Below are 14,061 nucleotides of genomic sequence, written 5' to 3' on the forward strand. Positions count from 1 at the left end.
TGACACTAATTTGTGACGCGCAATAATCATGGGACTGGTGATCACTAATTAGCATCTGAGATTCAATTTAGTTAACTCCCAAAACCACAAAGCAGTTACCGAGATTCAAGTTCATTGCTTAATTTAATCTTTAGAAAACATCCATGTACCCCACAGGAGGATATCAGCCTGCTGCCAACTGTTTTCCTGACACATCCAGTGCATGGATCCAGAAACTCCGTGCAAGTCGAGTGCAAGCCAGTGCGAATTGACAGTTTAGCTGAGCTGACAATACAGGCAGGACATTGTAAACGGGCACACAAAGGGACAATAGTTGAAATGTGGAACAGTCTGCAGTACATCGCCAACCGACGGTATTGGAATGCTATATGCGGGACTGTATGCATATGCGTACACAGAGTAATGCTCGTATAGTGTCTATAGATCTATATTAAATGCATGGGGATCTGCCATGTATGCGTCTATGCGGTGCTTGGACATGAACACCGGCTTTTGAACTGTACTTCACTGGGGTATTTCACAGGGGTTTCACAGCCCCAGGATCACAGCGCTAGTCCAATTTGGTTTCGTCAGTTCTGTCATTGTTGACCCAACAAAACGTCGCCAAAATATATGGATGTGTCTGCCAAGCTAACTATCCATATCATATATGGGGAGACACAACATTAGGTCCACATGAGATAGATACTGATATCATGCAGACACTCTCGTGACTTGTACTTCCTCGCTGAAAAGACTGTTCTCCCCACAGCACATTCACACCCCAAATCGGTGCATGCACATACATACTGTGGTCATGCGTCATTGAGGTCAATTTCACCGACCAGAAAGTAAGTATGCCGGCCGGCCGGCCGGCCGGTCGGTCGGGCTGTAAAAAGTGATACACGGTCAACTTGCCCTATAATTTCTCCCGGTGTGCCGGCCGAGCTGTAAAGAGTTATATAGGGTCAACTTACCCTCAAACTTGACCTGTGTATGCCGCAGTCAGTTGGTCAGATACGCCTCTTTGCTATTCCTAGTATATACATATACCACAGCATATAAGGCACTAATGAATTCATTTTGTATTCATTTCTACACTGGCCTCATATCATGAAATGGCATGTCCCATGCATGCATGTCCTTCCTATTCAGATCCAGTGAGCCAGTCAGTGTGCTCAACAATACGTTTTGAATGATCGTCTGAACGGCTCAACGGTTTGTTCGTGGCGGTTAATGGAGCTAGAAAAGGCCTCTGAAAGTATTGCTATGAGTATACGAGACTCGATGAAAATCTCAATCAAATGCGGGAACAAGACAGCACATGCACCGATATCTACGCACCTACGCGGACATGTGGTATTACAATAACCCCGATATTTAGAACTGAATAGTGAATATTGCATTCCACGTGTGGAGAAGGTGTGCTAAAACAGGTATCATACGGGCGTAATCTTCATTCTACATTACAGTGGTTTTAGATTGTTGTGTCATGTTACCACACTCCCTGAGCGTAATATTGATCAATGATAACTGTGATGGGCGTCTGTAAATAACGAAATGAGAAATGGCGAAATGTAGTAGGAATAGAATTAAAAATCTAATTTTGTAGCAGAGATTTTTATTAGAGGGCAGACGTTTGTGAAGCATGTGTTTTTCATGAAGATATATTTGGGACGAAAAGTTGTGTCGTGCCCTCCTATAGAACGTCTGTAGCCCCCCCCTCCCCTCCAACCCCCCCCCCCCCGCTCCGATGACAAAAAAGTTAAATGCGGTCCTAGAAGATATTGGTTAAGTGAAAAATGGAACTCAAGCTAGCCACAGGCACCCACATGCGGACGACAGCACAGTATAAATTGACTATCCCACCACCTGAGCAATCATTCACATGATTCTTTCAACCAAAGTTCCAAGTTCGTAAATTCTAGGGCCTCTGGAAGGTTGACTCTTTTGAGGTCCAAAATTGGACTTAAAAGATATAGATTTATCTCAATGCGAACGTTAAGCCTCAAATATGTGTAATTTTAGCAAAATGTTTTGTTTGCAGCGCCCCCTATGGGCATCCCGAGATCAGGCTTTTTACTCATGAAAACCGCTGGTTATGGCTATGGGCAGCACCCTTGACTCATCCCCTGAATTGTCCTTATTTTTTCAAAACAAACTCCTTTTGTCCCAGATTGAAATCAATCAAAATGAAGCTGGGCAGTCTGAGAGCACTCTGGCGTACTATATACTTCTTTGAAAGCAATTTTTGCGGAGGTTCTATTCTTGTCCCTCAAAACACTGACCCTCTCAGAGGTACATGTACTAGAGAAACAAATTTAGTTTATAGGGACCTTGACATTTTTCTATCTTTACCCATAGCATTTCCACATAAAACATTCAGGCTAATCCTGAGACTGTCGTTATATCACCCAACGCCTGATTCTTACAAATATTTTCTCTCAAAGCTTAATGAGCCAAGAGCTTAGACTACGGACTACGATATCAATCGACAGTGGTACTTGTTTGATCAGAGCGTCCCATTTGCTGTTCGTTCTGTCTTTGGGCTTGAATTTTAACTACAAAATGGTGTTAATTGGACCTTTAAGAGGCGCATGCTGGTGGAGGGTTTGAAAGACTATTTCAAAGGATTTTCTCACTCATGACTAAGATCTGTGGATCACTGATCACAGGAGCCAGGAGCCCAGGTTCCGAGTCAGCTCCCCCCCGCCCGCAGAGTGAGTGTCATGTCGCGACTTTGGGCGAAACGTTCCTGCGGCAGTCCGGACTTGAATTTTGTGGCATCCCACACTTATGTTTAAATTTGTGTATGTTGTTTGTTAGTGTTTGATAGCTGTTTGATAGCAATGAACATAAATTCACAGCTCAATCCGGGAATCAAAAAGAAAATACGATTTGAAAATAAAAACTGCATCTTCCAATTCCGAAAAACAACTACTTCTCGGACTCTTCTGTATCTCACGCAAGTGAAACTTAAATCACTCGGTTGAAAGGACTATTAAGAATCATCTCAAATCACCGAAGATGGCTCTCTGATCTTTTTCTACATGCAATAAGCAAAACTTGCAACGAGTTAAAAAATCTGATAAGCTGGAAAAACTATGACGTCATCAAAGCTAATTTTCACGTAAATTACTGTTGCTGATAGCCGTACCACGAAATGCCCTTTCCAACGCATAGAATTGAGTAGCACAACTGTGCAGGAGACCTTACAAACGCCGGCCAGGTGGAATAGGCTCCGTACAATGTCCAACGTTGTCAGCTTCAACAAGTTTAGGAATTTACAGTATGAAAATGGCTATGCCCCATTCAAACACAGGAAAAATGAAAACGGAGATATTTAAGCTTGGTAACACCATTTAAAATACGCAAGCCAATCAACTCTGTAGTCAATAGGAAAACTTACAATTAGGGCGTGAAACGAAACATTCTTGTAGGCTCTAAATGGCAACGGAAATTACGGATACATTTATACATGTACTCTCCAGTTGCTCCCTGCAGGTTTTTGGAATCTGAATTTTAAACATAATTGAATATTTTTTTCATTAGCATGATCGAAATGACGCTACAAAAATGGCCGAGATTGATTCAGGATTGGCTCGGCGCAAAGCGTACCCGCATCTACATTGTCTAGACTCCCGGGGCAGTACATTGCGACATCCTAATTGAATTCATCATATCCTTTTGTATTTGTTATTTGTATTGGACTCTTTCATCCAGATTGAATGTTGCTCCATCCCAAGTTATTTTTGTGCTCTCCAATTCTACCCACAATTCTAAAACAAATTGTTTGTTTGTATATTAAGCTGTGAACATTTTTCTCTGGCAGACCTTCAAGTGGCAAAAACTAGTCTGAACAAAATTCTATGTTGATGTAAAAAAATGTTTTTATCGTACATGTATACGTTCTTTTTTGGTCTTTTCCGTTAGTAAGTGTCACTGTATTTTGTGCTGCTGTGCAAAAAAGCTACTGGGCCGATTTCTTAAGGTTAGTTTTTTTCTAAAATTCTAATTTCGGGCCCAAGAGTATGTTCATCTTTCAGTAACCATGGTTACGATAATATCGTATATATATATATATTATTTGGTATACATTCGTGTACATTCACGTAGTGTGTTTTGACCTTTTTTTTCTCTGTGCTGCTTATATCTGGATTTTGTGGACGAAATCTTCAGCTCATGTTTTTACGTATAACATCAAATGTGCCAGATTTCAGTGAAAAATATCCAGAAGAAAATCGGTCCCTGTACAGACCCCCCCCCCCCCCACCAAAAAAATCATCAAAGAGCTCCAATGAAGAAAACAAATCGTTTGCTTAATTTGCAAAGCTCGAACCTGTAAATTGTTTTCTGTCCCAATAATATTACCCTTAAAGAAAAACCAAACTTTGAAAATATCGGCCTGAATTGACAGCAGCGGCGGATATAGGCGGGGGCGTGGGGGGCGTACGCCCCCCCTTTTTGCATAACAATTTTTTTTTTTTCAAGACTCCTTAAACATACTTCAAATACTAGAAATGGCTTGCTAGAGAGAAAATATTCCATCAAACATGGCGATCGAAGTGATCTTGAAACGCATTTCAGAGCTTCTAGTTTTCAAAACGTCCGATCCCCGTTCGCGCCTTGCGCCTACGGTGCTCGTAACGTTCATGCTTCGCCTTCATTTACGCCCCCCTCCCCCATTTCTAAGAAGTCTTGATCCGCCCCTTGACAGTGACACGTACTTTGATGAAACGCCCCAATACCCATCCGAAAATACCGGATTATATAAATTGTGGCATCCTCTTCTCCCATCGTCATAGTCATGGTTAACTGGCAGACCTCTGAATGAACATGTAGTTCTTTAGCTAGCAGTTAAGTGGCGCTGGAGGGCTATCTGCGAAGTCCAAAGGTTCAGCGATCAGGAGATTGTATACAAGAGCTTATTGGCATGCAACATAAAAATCAACCGAAAAAAAACCCAGCTTGTTTTTTTCTTTGGAGGTACACTACTCTGAATTTACTTTTAAGTTATCACACATTTTCAAAATAATGAAGCTTAAAGTATTTATCAATTCAACTGTATTTGTCATGCATAAATGAAACTTTTTTGTGTCGATTTTTTTCATACAACGCCCTCATACCGCTCCATACTCGGACAACGATGTCACTTCAGCGCCATCTTACCCCACGGTAAAGATCTATGCACTCATCCTGGGCCCTTCCGTGGGGCCGTGCCAACATATAAAAATCAGAGCTCTACACACGTATGACAATTCACATAAATGTCGATGACGGCACATGGTACCAAATGTCATTTATTCACTAGCATTATGGTGATAAACAACGCAATTCCAATTTTGCGTCCGGGTATCATGTTATGAGCCTCAATCCAAATATCGCATGGTGTGTATTCCTGCCGTTGAAGTTGGTCATCGTGATTAAATAACATTAAATCCTCAAAAGAGCTTTATAACGCTAAGAAATACATGTTTATCAAAGACAAATATTTACAATTTGTGTCATGATTCAGGTGAATTAACTGCAATAAAACCTGTTATCGAGATTAAACGAAAGCCACAAGAATTTGAATGGGCACTATTTTTGGCAAATTCGATCCAACATCAGAATTCGTGACAAAAAAATTATTTTTTGTCTTTATGTCAGCTGGCATCTGTGTTTGTGGCTATCGCCTAAATGTTCTCAAATTTAGAATCATTTGGTGGGCAACAAAAATATTCTGGCTACACACAATTGATATATCAATCCATTTTTTAAACATCAACTGCACGAGTGCAGGAAGACCTCATGCAGGGCATAATTCCATAGAATTCTTGACATGTTATGACCATTATAATTTCAGGGTTTAAGGTTTCGGACGACCTTTTTTGATTTTGTCCTTATTTCACCGGGTCGCAACAGCAGGTTAATCGTATCCCCAATTCCTCGTGCTATGTGTGTTTCATGGCGTTGTTGGGTGCCGTTGCTGTAACTACTTGGGCCCAAGCTAGTAAGTGCAACAGGCAATTGGTAGTGTATCAACTTTCCAAATCTGCTTTTTTCCCACCGTCACCATCCGTCTGAAGAGAATGGAGTTTACCAGGGGTTTGAAATATCGAGAGGCAGGGTGTATTGAAATCCACTTGTGCCAGGATTAAGGAATTGATACCGAACTGGAGCTATTTGTTGTTTGAACAAAACCACGAGGGTGAAGCTAAAATGTAGACTAAAACGGAGGCAGAGCAGAGGTTTTGCCAACATTTCAGCTCCACCCGAGCGGTTGTGATAAGACAATCAATACAGACAATGAGGTATCAATTTCTATTAATAAAATATATCGAAAGGTCATTACTCTCCATTGACAGCGTTATAACAATGTCGTGAGTAAAAATCATATATACTGCAGGGCTGGAGAATCATGCATGACGTTTCCGATACGAGAAGTGTCGAGCTTGTGACTTCGGAAGATTTGGTAGAAACTACATTTTTCCATTTTGTTGGTCAATATTTCACGGCGCAGAGTATAGTCATAATGCGCACATTTAGCATGGTACTCCTTTTGAAATAAAAATAGTAGCGTATGGACTAAATGCGAATGTTACTGGAATGCTGGTTGAACAACCTAGCCCAGAATTCTCTATATGCGCCTGCACCAGTTTTGAAGATTTTGGTATCTAATCTTGTGCTGGGAATAACAGTCAGTACAATTTAAAATTCAGACTCATTATTTTCATCTTTAAGCCTCCCCTAAAACTCATTTGCTCGAAAATCAATCAAATGGATTATACAGTTCCTCTAAAAGCTTTTACTATTACCATTTTGTTATAGAATGTACAAGCTCACAAAAGTCACAGACTTTGAAGGAGCTCCACTTGACCCCCCCCCCCCCAAGTCTTTCACATCGCTACGCCCTCCACCAGATCTCTCATAATATCTAATATTATGAAGTCACAGTTTATTTTGTTAGAATGGAAGGAGTTTACCACACTTACCTTTCAATTCGGGCATACGTCAGTCACTGCAAATAGTAGTTGCATCCGTTGGCAGGTTTTAATTCTCTAATTGAAAATAATGGAATGGAACCAGCGAATAATAGTCGCATCACCCTTTGTAACCAAAGCGAAAGATTCACGTCCGCGCCACAAAAGGCATGCTTGAAATGCTTTCTTATTGTTCGTCGTGCTGGAGAACTTTGAACTTTTGATAATATCTAGTCTGTTGGACTTGTAGTACGACGAATGACATTGACCCGTAACGTCAGACGATTGATTGTCAGTCAAGTCGGTCAAGAGCATGCCGATAACTTGGAATTATTAATTGACCTCATAGGTCAATAGGAATTATTGTTGATAGAGGAGGAGCACACTAGTCTTACGTAAACTATTTTTCATGGCGTCATGCGCGGATCCAGGACTTTCCTCGGGGCGGAGGGTAGGGGGAGGGGGTGAAGCTGTAACCGCTGACGGCTGTTTCAGGCGGGCTTTGGAGGCAATCGAGGGGGGGGTCTGCCGGTCTCCCCCCTCCCCCACCAAAACATAGAAAAGAATTAAAATGTAGCTGCACTTTTTAAACTATCAGACAAAGTTCTTATAAAACATAATAGATACAGTTTATGAAACATTGGGGATAGAATTATGTTTTGTTTTATTGCGCAATTTCTTTGAAACTTTTGTTGTTGTTGTCGGGAGCAGGGGGATAACATGGCCTGATGCAACCGTGTTACTATGTAATAAGACGACGATGATCCCATGGCTCATTTGGATTAGAGAGTTCACAATGTCGAAGAGACGGTCCACAAGTATATATTGGTTCACAATTGGGAACCTTATTTTTGCCTCTCTTGTTTTTTCTTCGCCGATTTTCTCCTTAATCTGTCACTACAGGTCTTATTATTTTTCATAGCCTAGCTAAATTTGTATGCAGTTTTGTCTCCCGTCAGATTCATTTTGCATAAATCGCTAGTTTTAAAAAAAAGTTGTTTTTGTGGTCATTTGTCCGTTTATTTCGTGGATATTTTGGGTGATGTCCGTTCACTCGATAACTACTTTTAAAATCAAATAAAGGGTTTTTGATGTATTTGATATGAATGAATATTACTATTTGTCGAGTGGGATTGTCGTTGGACGTTGACTGATGAACAGTTATGTGGAAATTACGAAAAAATGTCCACATTGTTGAGAGTATATTCACTTCATGAATTAGAACCTTTCCCTTTGAGAATGTCGAATTGTAAAACAGAACGTGATTGACAAACCTGGTGTTTTTCGCCAAAATTTGTGTGTGCACGTTTATATATTTATTGCAATCTATTTCTTATTTTTGAGGAAAATTTCGACGTGTTCTTATATAGAGTATTGCGTCATTGATTTTCTTAAATGCGGACCGCCTCTATATTTTCAAGGCGGTAAAATTTGAATCGAAGGACTGAAAGCTGAATATTGAAACGACTACAGTAGCGTTTTGGTCGGTAAGATTGCTTTTATTTTTTATGACAACTATACCTTCGTCATCCCCATGTTTTGAATTATGTATCCAATCTTTTGCAAAAGAAGATCAAGTCCGTCAAGGTGCTTTTGTTGATAATTTTCATGTTGAAATCTCACATTTTCTGGTTCGTCCACAATTTTGTATGTCATGTGACCTCGAGGTTTTTCGTGGCTTAGTTCAATACCTGGCAAATGCCAATTGGCAATTACGATGTGCCAAACGCATATCAAGCTATAGAACAGTGCCTGAGTTTCAGTGGCCTGTGGTCTAACCAATCCAATCGTGAACCTCAGGCCGATAGGCTTGTACATACAGTTCAAACTTGTCCCGAATGATCGTGGTTTTCACTTTTGGATTTGATATTCAGTAGCGATATCAGACCACAGCAGAAAATACGAAAGTTCACTTGTACTATTCGAGGGCGAACTGGGAGAAGATGAGAGAAGAGGCCATTGCCTACCAAGACGAATACATGTACCTCAAGTCACATCTCCTCAGTGACGTAGATACCAACTATTAACGTCACCATTGCGTCATTCGCCAGATTTATGCGGCTGTTATAAAACGCGGATTCCGCGGAAATCCTCGCGGATTCCGCGGAAATCCTCGGAAAAATCACAAAGCAGCCAGTAAATACGCGCATGATATTTAATGATAATTATATTATACAAATAACAACATAAATCATAAATCGGAGGCAAGAACTACCAGTTATCTGCACATTTCATCGGTCAGATTTTAATCCTCTGGAGCGCCATTCATGCCATTCCGATCGACTCTTCCCTCTTTTTTTCTTGGTGTTGATAAACTTTGCATGTTATCTTCGACACCACCGTGGTTCCTTCCCTAACGGAACACATTACGAGGCTGCTTTCAAGTGTGATTGATGCCCGGATTGATGTACGTTACGGTATATGCCTCCTTCAAATATAAGTCGATGACGAACTGAATTCTGGTCTACGAAAATGTTTTAGGACAATCTCCTTGCAGCTCGAACCTAACCAACCATATGCGACTGCACATCGGAGTCTATTTTAAGCAATCACAAAAACTTACTTCGCGGCCCGTCTAGAGTATAAGTTTATTTCAAACTACAAGGTGCTTGTGATTTACGGCGCATACAGCGCACCATATAACGGGGATTCCCAAAGACCTTGTCACCAGGAGTACTTCATGCCCACAACAATACACACTACTTATATGAAAAACTCTCACCTGCGGTTCAGGTAGCCACCCTGTAGCCGAGTTAGATTTTTCCGCGGATTTCCGCGGAATCCGCGTTTTATAACAGCCGAGATTTATGACGTCGCGCTGCCAAAATCAGGAACGAATACGAATGATTTCAAATTCCGTTTTCAATACACCCGCGTACCCTATCGCGACATCAAACTCCCTCTGGAGAACCGCGAATTAATAAACCAGAATCAGAATCGAACAGCTGTGGGCCCCTACTTGTGGATGTGTACGCAAGTGCGACAATTTTTATGATAAATTTTCACACTGTTAAACAGGTTTAAACAAAACTAAATGATAACCTTATTTACACAAAATATTGTAGAAATACCACGCACCTGACCTGTTTTAAACCATTAGGGCATTCCATGAGATTCATGACAGAATGCTAGGTCATGAAGATGTTCAGAATCCTTGCTTGTGTATTGTGCTCAAAAGCATCAAACCATGTCTGAAAACTAGTATTCCGAGATAATATAGCAAGATCTCAGAAAGAATACATGTTGGAAACTGAATACAAAACTAGTTACAAGGTGTTTTGTGTTGACTTAGTCCGTTAGCATTGTTGCACTCACTGCATGAGTATAAAACAACACTAATAAATGTGTTTCAAAAGAACGGAAAGCAATGCAAAGTCTTTACAATGCATTTTTGTGCTGCACGAGAATCCTATGGCAAGCATATGTGTTAGCAAAACGTAGTCGAATATGTGCCAAAAAGTTAAGTTTCCGTCATTGTGATGGGAGTTGTTTTCTTTTAAACATTTGAGTGTTCGTTTACAAAAATAGCATCCCGGTGAGGCGTACGCCCCTTGGCGCTACCGTCGTTGTGTATTTCATATCATTTCATGAAATCATCAAGTGTGATGCCAAAGACTGTAATGGATGCCGTTCACAGATAGATACTCGAAAAGAGCATACATACTCAAGTATAAATTCCAGACAACATTCTCACGATATTTTTGCTCGAATTTTTTTGTTCAGTTTCGTGTTTGTGTGCACCGTGTTGTGTGCATGTAAATGCAAAGATACACTAGTTAAAACAAATACTAAGAATCCTGTCTCAAATGTAGATGTACGCGTTATACAAGAGAACTCACACGATCTTAACTAAGGATCTTATAGGAACCAAGCTTGTTATAGGAACCTTATCTGGACTTTTTTTTACCTGAATGCCGTTGAATTGACCTCAAACGCTAATTGAAATCAGAGCCTTTTGAAAGACTCTGTTGAAATCGACTAATAACTTTAAGTTCAGGCTGTTTTGACGATAAGGATGAAGTAAGTGTAAGCTGAGACGACTCACCTGTTGAGTATTGTAGAAATATGGAAACCTAGTGCATTCCTGACTGTTTTTCCCTATTTTATACGCAACCAGTGTAACAGTGTAACAGTGTGGGTAGTCCAACGAAATAAATAAAGCGTGTATGTCATTTCTACTGTCCCGTTTCAACTCCGTTTTTCCTTCCAAGGCTAGGCGCTACCCAGACTACGAAACATGGTGGCAGCGGTGTTAAAGAGCCCTAGCTTCATTAAAACGAAGAAAGAACGAAAATAGACTGATATAAACTGGTAAAAAGCCCTGAACTGAACCACTTCTGCCCGGTCTGGAAACCCGCCGTGGCTGTGCATTATTGTGTGACGTATCTTCGTCATCGTGTACATCTCCTGTACATCGCTGTGTGCATTTAATACACTGTACTACCAACACGTGTGAGAGATGGCTGATCCAGTTGTTGCAGCTCCTGTTGCTGCCCCTCTCGCTGCTCCAGCACGTCCTGTCTCGGGCATTAAGCCGCCCCAACCACCAGATTTTGCTGCAGCACCCTGTATCGCTGACAACTGGCGTATGTTTAAACAGTGGAATAACTATGCAGTGATTACCAACCTGGGTGGTCACGATCGGGCTTACCAAGTGGCTCTGCTCCTCCACACTCTAGGAGATGAAGGTCTCCGGGTCTACAATGGTTTTCGTTTCGAAACTGATGAAGAGGTCCGAACTACGGCGGAAATCATGGGAAAATTTGACTCTTATGCTATCGGAGAAGTAAACGAAACATATGAAAGATATCTATTCAAAAAGAGGGATCAAAAACCTGGCGAATCGTTTGAAGCTTTTTTGGCCGCTATCAGAACACTGTTCAAAACTTGTAATTATCACCGTGAATCTGTGAACTCAATTCTACGGGATAGGATCGTGCTTGGCATAGCGGATCAAGAGGTTCAGAAACTCTTACTCCGTGAAAGAAACTTGACACTGGAAGCTAGTCTGAACATCTGTAAGGCTGCAGAAAACGCGAGCATTCACGGAAAGGCGCTTCGTGGTGACGCCATACATGATGCAAACGTAAAACGGATCCAAGGTGGCGCAAAGCCACATCGCGCTAAGAAACCGTCCAAATCGAAAGCAGAAGCTCAATCTCAATCTCGTCCTCGGAGATCGCGTTACCCTACTCCGACAACCAGAGAATGTAACTACTGTGGTACAACGCACATCATGGTGAAGGAACATTGCCCTGCCTGGGGCAAGTCCTGTGAAAATTGTCATGGAAAAAACCATTTCCGAGTCAAGTGTAAGAAACACAAGGTGAAACTAGTCCGTGGTGAAACCTATGATGACGATTCTGATGATGACGATTATTTTCTCGCCAACGTTAGCTCAAAACGTAGAAGCATGTTGACTGCCAAAATGCAGGTGAACGGACAATATCTCAAGTTCCAGCTCGACTCTGGTGCAGATGTCAATACAATCTGCCAACGTTTTGTGAAGAAGGACCAAGTGGTAACTTCAAGCAAGAATCTCGTGATGTGGAATGGCACCAAGGTACAACCAAAAGGAGAGACGAAACTCCCTGTAACGAACATGAAAACTGGGGAAACGATGGCTGTCTCGTTTATTGTTGTCCCAAACAACCTAACGTGTCTCTTAGGTTTGGACACTATCCGCGATATGCATCTGATAACCGTCAATGAGGATAGATTTATAGCCGATGTGAAACTGAAAACATCGCGCCCTGGTCGAGTCTTAGGTGACCTTGGGGAAGCACTCCTAACAGTCAATCCGGACATAAAACCTCGTGCACTGCCGTGTAGAAATGTTCCGGTAGCTATCAATGATGGTGTGAAAGCTGAACTTGAACATTTAGTCGAATTGTGCGTGCTGAAATCCGTGACTGAACCTACCGAATGGGTGAGTCAGATGGCCGTCGTGAGCAAAGCCAGTGGCAAACTACGAATTTGCATTGACCCCCAGCCCTTAAATGCAGCTCACATGAGGGAACACTATAAACTGCCCACGGTCGACGATGTGTTGCCGATGCTGCACGATGCTAAAGTCTTTAGCAAACTAGATGTGAAGAATGCTTTCTGGCATGTGCGACTCTACGAGGAATCAAGTATGTTAACAACCATGATCACTCATTTCGGCAGATTCAGATGGCTCCGCTTGCCATTTGGTCTGAAAGTCTCAAGTGAGATTTTTCAGCGTAGGCTAACTGAAACTTTGAGTGGTCTGGATGGTACATTCACTATCGCTGATGATATCACTGTCGCCGGGTGTGGGTCATCAAAAGCTGAGGCGCTGAAAGATAATGACAATAAACTAGCTAAACTGTACCAACGCTGTGATGAGCGACACACTTGGCTGAATGACGTCAAGAAGGACGTTGGGAAGCCGCAAATCCCATTTCATGGACACTTATTCACTGAATTTGGTGTCAAAGTTGAGCCTATCAAGAAAATGCCTGCTCCAACCGACGTTCTTGGGGTAAAAAGACTGTGTGGTATGGTGCAATATATGGCATAGTTTCTCCCAAATCTCGGTAAAGATTTGGAAGCTATCCGTGCTCTAACTCGGAAGGAGGTTGAATTGAACTGGTCAGCAGCGTGTGACCAAGCATTAAAAACTGTCAAAGCGAAACTCTCTGATACTCCTGTACTGGCCTATTTCGACAATAGAAAGGAAACTAGGATCCAAGTCGATAGCAGTAAGGATGGAATGGGCGCCGTCTTATTACAAGACGGTAAACCCATTGAATACGCGTCGCGTTCACTGACAAGCTCAGAACGTAACTTGGTTCAGATAGAAAAATAATTATTGGCCGTCGTATTTGGACTCGAACGCTTCGACCAATATACCTTTGGTCGATCGCCGAAAATGATCACAAGCCCCTGGCAGCCATACTGAAAAAGCCTCTCAGCCAAGCGCCGAAACGACCTCAATCTCTTCTAATGAGGGTCCACCGTTACTATGTAGATTTTCATTTTCTTAAAGGAAGCGAACTCGTGATAGCAGATGCTCTAAGCCGTGCGTATATAGACTCTTCCGACATAAGGCCGAGAATCATGAACATTGATTTCTTTCCAAAGGTATCTGACACGC

The 14,061-nt window shown here is 41.7% G+C and overlaps 1 protein-coding gene across 2 annotated transcripts in view; it reads right to left on the minus strand.

Moving 5' to 3' along the window:
* Positions 1-7,094, minus strand: part of LOC135482674 (very long chain fatty acid elongase 4-like) — a 54,951-nt gene extending 47,857 nt beyond the window's left edge. The window contains exon 1 of one of the 2 annotated variants that reach the window (XM_064762924.1): positions 6,954-7,094. The gene's annotated coding sequence lies outside the window, so the exon portion shown is untranslated. Of the gene's footprint in view, positions 1-956; positions 1,312-6,953 lie in introns of those variants that run through there. The other variant, XM_064762923.1, reaches the window with a different exon arrangement.
* Between the last annotated feature and the right edge of the window lie 6,967 nt (positions 7,095-14,061).

This window comes from Lineus longissimus, chromosome 2 (assembly GCF_910592395.1).
Source record: "Lineus longissimus chromosome 2, tnLinLong1.2, whole genome shotgun sequence".
NCBI lineage: Eukaryota > Metazoa > Nemertea > Pilidiophora > Heteronemertea > Lineidae > Lineus > Lineus longissimus.